Raw genomic sequence first — 12,193 nt, 5'->3', positions numbered from 1 at the left:
CAGTAGGCTTTCTAGACCCATTATAGAGATTAGGGAGCAGAAGCACACGGCGGCCAGATCTACTGCAGCTCCGCCAGGACTCAAACCACGAATCTGAAATTGGATTTTTCCAATTAAAAAAAAAATGGAAAAAGAAAAGAGATTTCAAGCTGGTGGGATTTGAGTACAACCACCCTGTGTGTCTTAAGGATTTCTCTCAAGCCCAGTGCCTCTGTCCTTTCTTGATACGCACATCCTCTTCCCGCCTCCTCCCAGGCCGTTTTGCTGATGAGTAAAAAGATCCTTTATAGTCACTCACCTTGAAAATGACGGCAGCATTATAGCTGGACTCATCAGTCCGTGCACGCATAAGTCTGGAGGAGCAGGCTTCCGGGGCCAGATTTCAATAAATGTAGACCCTGACAGGCTGGCTGATGACTTAGGACTAATTAAACATGGCTTTTTCACTGGAGTACTTAGATCCCTCACAGGGGCACAGAATTCATTGCAGCCTTCTTACTAAAGGCTAAGGAAGGCCCAAGTGGGGAGGCAGGTGGGTGGGGAGGGAGTGTGACTTGCCAGACTCGGGACCATCTTGGCCCCGTTGGGCCCAGGACAGTTACCAGTCCCCTTCTGAGAGGCAGACAGCCCTGCCTGCCTGTTTGATTTCTTAGAGCTCTTTTGTGGATTCTTTTGCCTTTTTTCTCCCTCTTTGCTGTATCTCCTGGGCCTCTGTCCCTTCCCCTGCTCCCTCCTGCCTGCAGGGAAACTCAGCTGTTAACCAGGGGACCTACAGGCCTTTCCTGTTGACAGAGAGCTTCCGTGCAAGCCTCGGGGGCTTCCTTTGCTGACGAGGATGCAGAAAGGTGGAATAAACTTCTCCAAGGTCACGCAGAGCCAAGATGTAAACCCAAATTTTCTGCCATGACCCCGAAGTCTCTCCACTCCAGCACTGAGAAACAGCACCCCTCCCTCCTTACCTCCTACTGCCCGTGATGTCTTTAAGATTCATTGCCAGTGAGAACATTCATCGACCAGGAATTCTCAGATTTTTACTCACAAATACATATTTCCCCAACTGGACTCTAAGCCCTTTGGATCAACTCAATATATTGTAAAACAAACAAACATACAAATAAACACGCTGTAAGCAAGCAAAAAAGAAAAAGTGCATCTTGTCCCCGCGTAGGACCTTATCCTTAATCTCCTAATCCTTTCCCCCTCCCTCCGGGGCCCCCTCCCCTCCACAGCTAGAGAGGGTCTAAGGTACAGTTTCTGTTTCCAAAAGAGCCTCTCAAAGGTGCCAGATACTGACTTGTTCATTGAGAGCTCCTCAAATCTGGGGAATGCTCATTTGTTTGCTTGTGTGGGATAAGAAAAGAAAAAAAAAATATATATATATATGTATTAGCTGTGCACAGAGAACAGAATCTGGTTGATGTGTTTCATCCATTTCACTAATTATCCTTGATCTCTAAATTGTCCCATATTTGGCCGACTAGAGTTCTACTTGACTCCTGTGTCTTTGTTAGCTGCTTTTCCAGCCCCTGTGAAAAGATACTCCAGGCTCAGCTTGTACATTCTTGTCCCAGACATTTCTCCCGGAAGCACTGGTTTCTTTTAGTGGGAAATGGTACACTACTGTCAAAATTTAGTCAGTGAAAACGGTTAAAAAGATCACTCTGTGTGTGTATTCCAACCCCATCCACCTCCTTCTCCTCTTTTTTTATGGAGCACATAGTTAATACATATTATTCTCTCTCTTTTATATCCCTCATGTAGTCTTAGCTTTACACACACACACACACACACACACACACACGCACACACGCACACACGCACACACACGCACACACACACACACACGCACACACACACATACACACACACGCACACACACGCACACGCACACACACACACACGCACACACACACGCACACACACACATACACACACACACGCACACACACACGCACACACACGCACACACACACGCACACGCACACGCACACACACACACACACGCACACACACACACACACGCACACACGCACACACACACGGTTGTCCTTTTGGTCGTCTAGACGTCAGTCTCTGCTAGTTTCCTAAGGGCTATAGAACCAATCTTCCCTGAATTTTCGCATGCTGTTGTCTGTGATATTTATATTCAAGAGTCAGTTTGGCTAGAGAAAAAGCCCTTGGCTCTCATTTTCTTTCCTTGAGTATCTTTAATATGTTACCCATTTTCTTCCGGCAAAAAATGTTGCTATTGAAATGTTTTTCAGCAATTGAATTTTCTTTTCCTTATAAGTTATTTGGTCTTTTTGCCTTGATGTCCAAAGGATTTTTCTCCGTTTTATGGTCACTTTATTTTGTTTTTTTGGTGAGGAAGATTGGCCCTGAGCTAACACCTGTGCCAATCTTCTTCTATTCTGTATGTAGGACACTGCCACAGCATGGCTTGAAGAGCGGTGTAGGTCTGCACCCAGGATTCAAACCTGTGAACCCAGGCCGCTGAAGTGGAGTGCACCAGGCTGGCCCCTCTCTTTTTTATTTTTAAATTCCAATATTTTACTAAACTATATCTTGGTCTTAGTCATTTTGGGTCAATTTCTCCAGTTAAGTGGCATGCCCTTTTCAATTCCTTTCAGATTTCTGTTTGTTTTTCCTAAAGTTTCTGGGAGAAACGTGTTGCTATATCCTAACTGTAGTTTGGGGTTTGCCTATTTTTACTGTTAGTTGTAAACATTTTGCTTTCTACATTTTTGAGGCTATTTTATCATGTACATACAAATTTAGATTTGCTTGATCTTTCTGGTTAATCAATCAAACTTTTATTATTATAAAATATCTCTTTATCTCTAGTAATACTTCTTGCTTTTAAATCTATTTTTTCTGATATTAATATGGCTACTTCAACTTTCTTTAGATTTTTGATTGCTACATATTTTTTCTATACTTTTAACTTTTAACCTTTGGTTATTTTTTAATATTAGGTGTGCTTTCTGTAAGCAGCTTATAATTTTTTTTAATCAAATCAGACAATCTTTATCTTTTAATTGGAGCATTTAGGCCCTTTGCATTACATTTAATATAATTACTGATTTGCTTGAGCTTAAATGTTGTTACAGTCATGCGCTACATAATGACGTTTTGGTCAATGGGGACCACATATATGACGGTGGTCCCATAGATTAGTACCATAGAGCCTAGGTGTGTAGCAGGCTGTACCCTCTAGGTTTGTGTAAGTACACTCTACAATGTTCGCACAATGATGAAATTGCCTAATGATGCGTTTCTCAGAATGTATCCCTGTCATTGAGTGACATGTGACAGTATTTGCTCTCCTTCTGTCCCAGTTAGTCTGTTTCCTTTTCTTTTCTTTCTTGCCTTCTTCACTTCTTTTTAAATTATTTCATTTTTTCCTTTCTTAGTTTGGCAATTATATTTTTAAAAAATATGATCTTCAGTGGTCAAACAGGGAGATTACAATACTTTTTTGAGTTATCAAACTCTAAAAGAAATTAGTACTCTTACCTCCTCTTAGACAATGTGAATACCTTAGGAAAACTTTAATTCCACTTACTCCACTTCTGATATACATGCTGTTGTCGCCATGTCTCCCTGCCCAGCAGCCTATGAAGCTTACAGAAGCCATACTCAGTCTCTCATCTGCCCTCCATGTAATCAGCAAATGCTCCCCAGCTCTGAATGCCCGCCTTACCTACCTGAGCTTCTGCTCTCCATGAGATCTTGACCCAGTAGTTTTTCACTCTCATGTTAGCTCTCTGATGCCTTCAAGAAATTTCATACTTACTCCCGCTTTCCCAGTTGTCCTTGGTGAAACAAATGGTCTGATTACATATTCTGTCATAAATGAAAGTGGAAGTCTGAAGCTATGAACTGCACTCTACTTGAGGAAGACATGTCGAGCAGGTCTGCAGGCAGGTATTGCTGCTAAGGGAGTAGCTGAAATCCCATAGCTCTTCTGCATCTGTGGTGGCTGGGAAAGGGGACTCAGGGACCCAGCATGTGATGTTGTATTGGGTGTGTGTGCCAGCCAGTCCAGGAAGCTGCACGTATTGCTCAGCTGTCTGAGTAAACACAGTCCAAAAGGGCACCTGAGGTGGCCTGTGCTGTCCTGAGCAGACTTTGGATCAGTGCCCAGGGCCCAGTGCCATTGGGGCCTACCTAGCCTCTACAGGTCAATATGAAAATAGTCTCTTTGTTCCACTTTCACAAAGATGAATACAACAAGTGCTCGGTGCTGGTTCAATAACCTGTAGTTCAAAGACAGAAGCCTGGGCCAAAGGTCACAGTGAGCCCATTCTTGCCAGAGGCTGAGGAAGGGTGAGAGACAGGCCATTCTTGTCTCTTATGGCCATTCCAGAGTTTCCTTATGAATATGAAGGAAGCTGCCACTGCAGGTGGGGGTCCTGCACCATCTTCACTGACAGGGATACAGCTCGGAACTTCCACACCTCGTGCAATGCCTTTGTCTTGCAGTTAGGGACTGAGCTATGTTCCCCCCAAATTCATATGTGGAAGTCCTAACCCCCAATACTTCAGAATGTGACTGTATTTGGAGACAACGCTTTTAAGAAGAAATTGATGCTGGCCCTGATATCAGTTCCCCTACATTAAACCCAGCATATATGGGGTTAAAACCAAAGCACTCTTTCCCTGCTTACTCCCTGGCTCCAGAATCCACTATCTGCCATGGAGACAAACAGCCAAGGTCACCCACCTGGGTTCCTTACCATCTCCTCTTCCTTCCTGCAAACAGCGCCCCAAGGCGGAATGCAGGCTGGTGGGAAAGCTCTGACCATCAAGGCCACTGACTACCCCCCCCCCCCCAAGCAGCCACATTCCTCACAAACCTTTAAAACCCCTCGCCTCCCCTCTTTTGGGGAGATAAGACCCAATGAGACAAATTTGAGGGCTCACTCTCGTCTCCCGGCTGATATTATCCGAAATAAAAACCCTTTCCTTGCCATAAGCCTGGTGTTCCAGTTTTTATTTGGCCTCTCTTGTGTGGTGGGTAAAGAACCTTATGTTTGTAGGCGGTGACAAAATGATTAAGGTTAATTATTACTGGCAGCAAAGGAGGTCATGTGGGCGGTCCTTAACCCAATAGGACTGCTGTCCTCATAAGAAGGAGAGACACCAGAGATGCGCATGCAAGGGGGAAAGGCTGTGTAGGGACACAGCAAGAAGACAGCCACCTGCAAGCCCAGGAGAGAGGACTCAGGAGAAACAAACCTTGATCTTGGACTTCCAGCCTCAAGGACTGTGAGAAGACAAATTCCTGGTGTTCAAGCCCCCAGTCTGTGGTACTTCGTTATGGAGGCCCCTGCAAACGAGTACACTTGGGGTGGGGTCGAACCCTCTCTCAGCCGAGAGGAAGTGGTGGTGAGCCCCTCTCTCCTCCCTGGAAATGCCCCCAACCCCACCTGCTCCTGGGGTATCTGGCTTTTGGAAAATCACTCCCCAGTGCTTTGCTCGCTCTGTTTGTGTCTGGGTCTGTTTGCCGGCCTGTTTTCATCTTGCTTTACCAACCACCCCCTTCTGAGTGAGAAGCTTCTGAGCAGGTTCCTGTCTCAGAAGGTGGAGAGCCCAGATCTCTGGGGTTTCTGTCCCGAGGGGACCTGGCACCTGGCTCCCGGCTCTGCTGGGAACACCAGAAGGACTGTTGATTGGACTTGCTCCTCGCTGGGGTCCCCACGCCTCGGGTAGCAGGCACACCTAGCCGCCTCATGGGCTTGTTCACTGACTTGCAGGAACTTATGATTTCAGACTGTAAACCTCTTGCACTGCGACGTTTCTTGTTTTGCTCCTGGGAACTGGGTCGCCTGGGAAGTCTGAGAGACAACTCAAAGGGCTGTGGTCCTTGCCCTCCTGGCCATGACACCTAGACCTCACCCCAGTGACCCCCCAGCCCTCTGGCAAGGGAGGCCAGTGAGCGCTCAAAGCTGCCCTCCCCAGGGAGGAGGTGGAGCAGGCCGGGAGCCCGGGATGATGACTTCACCTGCCTGCAGCTGCTCCCCCGAGAATGTGTGTGTGTTCGTTCAAATCGTAATTCATTTTGTTCATTAGGCAATAGCACATGCATAAAATTCCCTTTTTACTTAGTGACCACAAAGCGCTAGAAACTAAGATTTCAGGCACAAGTAATGATGCTGGTAATAAGCAGTCCCTGCTTAAGCTCAGCTCCTACTCAACACACAAGTGATAAACACTTCCCACCTCCCATGTGCTCCCTCTCTCTCTGCTGGTCCTAAATCCTTCAAAGACAGTTCTGGAATTCTTCCAGCATAAACTTTCATTGTAGGTAATTCTGTATTATCTGATTCAAACACTGAAGTGACGATTTTTAAATCTGAGTCATGTACAAACCTCTTTTAAACAAAGGAAACCAAAAGTTTTATGATTCCCCAGGGTTGACTTAAATTATTTTGCTTATAATATTACTTAAGTATGAACACAAAATCATTTTAACCTTGTATACTTTAATTGCTCTTACACAACTCCAGAAGCAAAACCAGTGTACAAATGAAATAAAAAAAAGTCCCTAGAACACCGCTGGAACTCATGTGATTTTTCTGAACCCAAACACTGTGACCATGACGGGCAATGACACTAGCCATGTGGTGCGATGACGCTGTTCTTCCATGTCTTTCCTCTACTGGAAAAATTACAAACATTTCGCTCGTACAGAACACCATGACGTTTAGGAACAGAATCCGCTCCTCCATTCTTTTTTACAATACTCTTTGGCCCCGAAATCTCTAGAAACAGTTATGAGATGATCTTTCGTATGATATGGAACATATTTATATTAAGTTTTAAGATTTGCATCCACATGAAAATTAAAATTCTCGCAGAGGAGTCACAGATCTCCTGACTGTGTCTGGTGCTTTCTCCGGGTGTTTGTAGACCGCAGTTTGAAAACCCCTGGATGTGAGGGTCTGGCCTTCCTGTGGGAATCTCCCTCACTGCTTCCCTCGGGCCTGCCTTTGTCTCTCAGCTGCTCTCATGCCCTGTGGGGCTGAGGTCCTGGAAGGTGGAAAGTGCTAGGCGGAGGACGGCTTGTCATTTGTGTTTGTTTTGCTTGTCCTGGGTGGAGCCAGGCTCCCTTTACATGTGCGATTCAACCAAAACACCAGAGCTGTTTAATGCCCCAGGGAATGCCCCCTGACCCCCCAGGCGCCCCAGCTGTCTGCGGAGTGTCCCCGCGTCTCCAGGCTGGGACCGGTCGAGGGAGGGGCCTCTGCCGCACAGCTGATGCTGCCTGGGGACTGGCTGCTAACTGTGTCTCCACCAGAGTAAAAAATAAAAACTAGCGACTCACCCGACCGGAATAGCAACGGGAGACGTATTTAAAAACAGAAGCACCTGCTTCAGAATTGCGACAGGAAATGAGATTTCAGAAATGCCACAAGGAAGCCGGGGCGGCCCTCGTTGTACTTCCCTCGCCTCCCGCGTCAGCCGTCGTCAGCGGGGCTGCCCCAGGGGATGCCCGGGTCCCAGCGTGGTGGCTGCGAGGCCCGGAGGCTGGGGCCTGGCGCGGGGTCAGGGCCGAGGGGGCCCGCCTGGTGCTGTCCAGCAGCCAGTCCTGCCAGGCTGGCCTCAGGAAGACACCACAGTCCGGTGCCAAGCTCTCGGGGGTAACAGAAACTCAGGGAGCTGGTCGTGGAGGGAAGGGGTACCTACTCGGGCGAGCCTTCCCTGGGTGACTGTACAGCTCCTGGTGGGTCCTCTTGACTGATGACATCTCTTTAGAGGCCTCCGTGGGCTTTGGGGGAAGCAGAGGGGCGCCGTGTTCAGTTTGGGGCAGAGGTCTCCAAAGTGGGGCTTACATCCCAGAGGGTGTGGAAAATAGTCCGTGGGGGCAAAGAAAGAAGACAGTCCATCTATTGAATGTTTTACTTCAAAAACAAAAAAGAAAGCTATGCACTGTGACTAATGCTGAACGCTGCCGGACTCTGGCACCCCGCGTTGTCATGTGGGGGCCCCAAGACGGGGAGGAGCTGTGTGGGAGGCACAAGTTGAGTTTTGCAGCTCACTGCAGCTTACATGTGCCCAGCGAAGGGAACTGAGAGAGTCTATTCCCTATTTTTAAGTAAATTAGCTCTTACAAAAAGGACCGGTGGCTTTAAAACATTGTTGAAAAGGAACCTTGGACTGAAGATACCACTAATATGGAAATCACAGTGAGCAGCCCCAAATGGCAGAGCTGACCCTTTTCCTGGCCCTACTATGAGCTCACTGTCAGCCAAGTTATGAGGTAAAAACAGTAGTACTTTGAGCAGATCTGACAAAGAATTGGCCAAAATTGAAATTATCCAGAAGACTAAATGAAATATGCCTTTACATTTGTAAGGATGCATGTTGAGTGATGCCTGAAGTGCATACTGTGCCATGAGAGAGCAATGTTTAAAAACATTGTTAATTTCTGGCTGGCCAGTGGCATAGGGGTTAAGTTCACCGGCTCTGCTTCAGCAATGGGGGGTTTGCAGATTCAGATCCCAGGTGTGGATCTACACACTGCTCATCAAGCCATGCTGTGGCTGCATCCCACATACAAAATGGAGGAATATTGGCACAGACGTTAGCTCAGGGAAAATCTTCCTCACCAAACGAAAAAAAAATTAATTTCATCTTTATCTCATCCTTTTAAATCTTCTTTTTTTGGATGTTTTACATTGTATATAATACAACAATACATTCATGCACTGCATGATGACATTTCAGTCAATGATGGATCACATGTATGACGGTGCTCCCATAAGATTAGTACTTTAGAGCCTAAGTGTGTAGTAGGGTACACAATCTAGGTTTGTATAGGTTCACTCTGTGATGTTCGCACAACGATGAAATTGCCTAGTGACACATTTCTCAGAACGTATCTGCATCGTTAAGCGACGCATGACTGTAATCCATAGATATAATTTATAAAATAAATAATCAGAACTTGTGTGGATGCTCGAACAGCTTTTTGTCCCCTGGTAAGGGTGGACGACAGAAGAACTTGAGGACAGCTGATCTAGTACAGCGGTTCTCAAACTTTGGGTGCCTCAGACGCACTGGGAGGCTTGTCAACACGCAGGTGGCTGGGCCTGCCCAGAGTGTTTGATTCCGGAGGTCAGGTGAGGATGGTATGTGAGAATTTGCACTTCTCACAGGCTCCCAGGTAATGCTGATGTTGCTGGTCTGGGGCCAGTGGGTCTATAGAAATGACCACAGCGGGGGCCGGCCCCGTGGCACAGCGGTTAAGTTAGCACGTTTCGCTTCTTGGCGGCCCGGGGTTCGCAGGTTCAGGATCCTGGGTGTGGACATGGCACCGCTTGGCACACAATGCTGTGGTAGGCGTCCCACATATAAAGTAGAGGAAGATGGACACGGATGTTAGCTCAGGGCCAGGTTTCCTCAGCAAAAAGAGGAGGACTGGCAGTAGTTAGCTCAGGGCTAATCTTCCTCAAAAAAAAAAAAAAAAGAAAAGAAACGACCACAGCCTGAGAAGAAGCAAGCTGAAGGCGCGTCAGGCCCACCGCTGTGGAGTCATCCTTCCTCTCGCTGAAGACAAGGGTCCCTGAAGACCAGTGACATCCCTCCCCAATCTGCCGCACTACCGGAGATGGATTCCTTAGCTTAGGCCTGGCTTTGCAACCGCCTCTAGAAAGGGAGGAACTAGAAACAGCGCTGAGGAAGGGGGCAGGGGTGGGAGGAGCAGGGCTTCTGGTCCACCTGTTGGCCTCACCCCGAGGACTCGGCTGAGAATGCTCAGGCTTGGCTGTCAGAGATCTCGATCTGATGGATTCCCGGTTCTAGCTTTTGAAGAAGATGACGTGTGCAACAGGAAAAAACATATTATTTCCCATTCTCTTGCTGCCTTCTAAGAAGGGTGAGTCTTGACAGCTGAAGACTCAGTGAAGTGGTCAGTATGTAAGCGTGGAGGAGCTGAACTGCCCTGTGAGGGAAGGCGGCGGGTGGCAGAAGCTGGGTGGGTTGGAGGCTGCTGGGAGAGGGGAGGAGGAGGAAGCTGTGGTCAGCACTGGGGAGACACGAGAAGTTGTGAGTGGTAGCAGGTGGGCCACATACCGCCCCTCTGTCCCCCCACCCATCATCAGCATCTAGGGCAGGGATGGAAGGCTGAGTCCAGCATCCCACAGCCGGTGGCAAATGCCTGGTGCAGAGGTCCTGGGCCTGGCACAGTATAGGTGCCTTCCCCATCTCCCTCTGCCCTGAAGCTCCCTTCCACACATCTTCACATCCAGTTTTCTTTTTCTAAATATTTTGATAGGAGACTCTTGAAAGCCAGAAACAGTGACACATTAAAGGCTGTAGTTTCAATGGCAAGATTTCCAGCACAAGCTGGGCAGTAGACAGTCAGCGTCCCTTAGATTGGGCCCCAGTCGCATCCCTGTACGTGCAAGCCGCTTCCTTCTGAGGAAGGCCTACTGTGATATCAGTTTTCTGCACCTGCCTACGTTGGCAGCCAATGAAAATGTTAGAATCCCGGCCCCAGGCATGCAGCCTGAGGGAGGAGGGAACAAGCCGCAGGCAGCTCCTGCTTAGCCCCCAGCGCAGCCTGTGCCAGGTGCTGACTGGCTGGGGCAGGCGTGGGGGGCCCCTGGGCTCCCCCTTCCTCAGCACTCCTTCTCGTGGGGCCCAAGCTTTGTCTTTAGGGTTAATTATGGAGCCTCCTTTACCCCTGACTTAGTGCCCATAAAGGGCTGGTAAGAGCTGTATGGGAAAGGCCGTGGAGTCTGTGAGAGCTGGGTCCAAGTCCTCACCTCACCATGAGCCTCAGTTTCTTGCTCTGTAAAGTGGGGTGACGAGGGTGCCAATTGTGGGTGGTCATGAGGATGAAGCGAATGTGTGCGGAGGGCGGGGCCTCTGCATGCTTCCTTGCGTCCTTACTATGTGCTGATCCAATTTGACTAAATTCCAGAAACGCCTGGGGGTTCCTCCTCTGAAAGCTGAACTTGGAGAATCTTACCCAGGCGTTCCTGGGGCCTCTGAAGGCCAGAGACCCCTTTCATTCAGTTATCCACGCAGCAACCAACCACTGAGTGCTGACTGCAGGTCAGATAATCAACTACAAATGAAAAAATGAACAAATGGTGATAAAAGCCTTTCCGAAAGCCTCTCTGGGAGGGTTATTCATGCAGAAAGGCCTTGGGGCTCTGGTGGGCCTCCCTTGAGACACGACTACCGGGTGGGGTGGGGGCAGGGCCGGGGTGGGGGCAGGGCAGGCAGCCGGCAAGGCCTCCAGGCAAAAGCAGCAGCAGAAGAGCCACAGAGGGGCTGCCAGGCCTCAGAGCCCACAGCGCAGAGGGGAGGCTGAGGCCAGAGGGACTAGCCCAGCCCCCTCCTCGCCCTGGGCGGGTGTGAGGCCTTGGGTCCCTGCAAGAGCCCTTCTCCGCACACCTCAAGGCGTCCTGGTGTGCCGGAAGCTTCCGAGCCATAGCTTTGCCGTCAGACCCAGATGCAAACCCTGCTTCCCTGCTCTGCCCTGGGAAAGTCATTTTAGTGCTCTGAGCCTCCATTTTTCCATCCTTAAAATGGTGAAAATTACATCTCCTTATTCACTCAGCTCAGGAGAATCAACGGGATAATAATAAGAAGTGCTTTCAGGAGGACAGCATCTTACACCTGCTGTCTACCGTGTGGCAGATCCAAGTGTCAGTTTACAGAGGCAAACTCCTCCTCAAATGGCTTTTGTATTTTATTTTATTTTATTTTATTTATTTATTTCTTGAGGAAGATTAGCCCTGAGCTAACTGCTGCCAATCCTCCTCTTTTTGCTGAGGAAGAGTGGCCCTAAGCTAACATCCATGCCCATCCTCCTCTCCTTTATACGTGGGACGCCTACCACAGCATGGCTTTTGCCAAGCGGTGCCATGTCCTCACCCGAGATCCAAAGCTGCAAGCCTCAGGCTGCCAAGAAGTGGAACATGTGAACTTAACCGCTGCATCACCTGGTCAGCCCCTGGGCTTTTGTATTTTAAAGACAACAAAGCAATAACAAAACCCCTTAAATGTAACAGCAGCATGGCGCAATCTGACCTTTCGGCCTCGTGATGCCAGAGCAAGGATCCTCAGAGCTCGACGTGGGGAGAGGAAAAAGGAGCTGACTATTGGTGCAGCTAGGCGCTAGCGGGGGGAACAGCTGGCCAGTGGACAGCAGCGTAAAGACACAGTGGGTGCC

This window comes from Equus quagga, chromosome 9 (genome assembly GCF_021613505.1).
Source record: "Equus quagga isolate Etosha38 chromosome 9, UCLA_HA_Equagga_1.0, whole genome shotgun sequence".
NCBI lineage: Eukaryota > Metazoa > Chordata > Mammalia > Perissodactyla > Equidae > Equus > Equus quagga.
Note: the sequence above shows the minus strand (reverse complement) of the source record.